A 1,376-nucleotide genomic window follows, 5' to 3' on the forward strand; every position below is an offset into this window, starting at 1 on the left:
GGCAAGTTGAAATAAAAAGACTATTAGTAAAGGTTATTAAAAGTTTGAAAGGTTTGAAGTTTGAAATTAATAATATTGTTGGTATCTATCTATTTCTATTTGGAATTGACCACGATTATGCACGCAAGTTGAAGACAGGTGGGTAGATTTCTACTTCAATTCCTTGGTGATCCTGTTCTGCAGATCTGTGAGTGGGATTGAGGAATCAGGAAGTCAGCAGCTCTGATTTTTCAGTTTCTGAAGTGTGTGAAGCGGGTGGTGTTCTCAAGAGGCCAGTAGCTGTATAGGTGTATGGCTGTGTAGTGATTCAGCCATAGTCTATGAAATTCAGCCATAAGGCGCGATGCACGGAGAAACGCTTTTGAAGCAAGATTTAACTGGTTGAAGGAAACAATAAAGTACCTATACTAGAAAACGGCCTACCTACTTGGTCTAGCTGTGGTGTATACGACCTGTACACAGGCGTGCTTACTGGAACTTGGCCGTGTGCTCAGATCTCTTAGTAGCGCTGTCACATTTTGACTTGGCTCTGCAGAGTGCTACCGCGCTTTTTTTTACGACTTTCTTTTAGGTGGCAGGGTTCTCCTGGATATCAGGAAATTTCCTAGTTTCAAACTGTGAGCTGCGACTCAGTTGTTGACCTCCAATAACCCCGGGTTATTGAGCTCTGACCCAATCAAGTTGTTCATAAACAGTTTCGTTCTAATTATCTTCCTCTAGTTTCTGTGCGTGAAGAAAACACTAGGGGTGCACTCACTGTACTACTGCACCCCTAACCGGAAACCTACAACAAACAGCGGGGGGCCCTCACACATGAAACCAGAACTAATAGTAGAGTAGAAATTAGAATAATATGTCTTCATCATAGGTTCATGCAGAGTAGAATAATATGTAGAGTAGAATCTTTCGTACATTAAATACCTATGTAGATAAGGAGGCTTTTTTTTCGAACTAGAGAAGGCTGATTCATGGAGGTCTTGGGCCCTCGTGACCCGTCAGAACCCGGCAGTAAGTAAGTTAATCGATGGAACTGCTGAGGTCTTATCGTCCCGAAAGCGAAGAGAGAAGAAATACAGGATAGGAGAAAGCCAGGATGAGCTTTATCTGTTTTAGGATAAAATCCGCCCCGGCTGGGAATCCTAGCACTTACAAGGCAGACTCTGGCGGACGTGCTATCCACCCAAGCTAACTAGGCTGGCGATATAGATTTTAAAGAGGAAGAAAATATGTATCATAAAGGCTTACCTACTGAAAGAATTTATCAAGCTAAATGAGATAGACTATCTAGTGAGGTAGAGTTTTTTTTTTTTTTTTTTTTTTTTTTTTTTTTAAGGGGTTTGAAAAGGGGAACTTAAAATGTTTGGTTTTTTTCCCCC

The sequence above is a fragment of the Diaphorina citri genome, unplaced genomic scaffold (genome assembly GCF_000475195.1).
Source record: "Diaphorina citri unplaced genomic scaffold, Diaci psyllid genome assembly version 1.1 scaffold1671, whole genome shotgun sequence".
NCBI lineage: Eukaryota > Metazoa > Arthropoda > Insecta > Hemiptera > Psyllidae > Diaphorina > Diaphorina citri.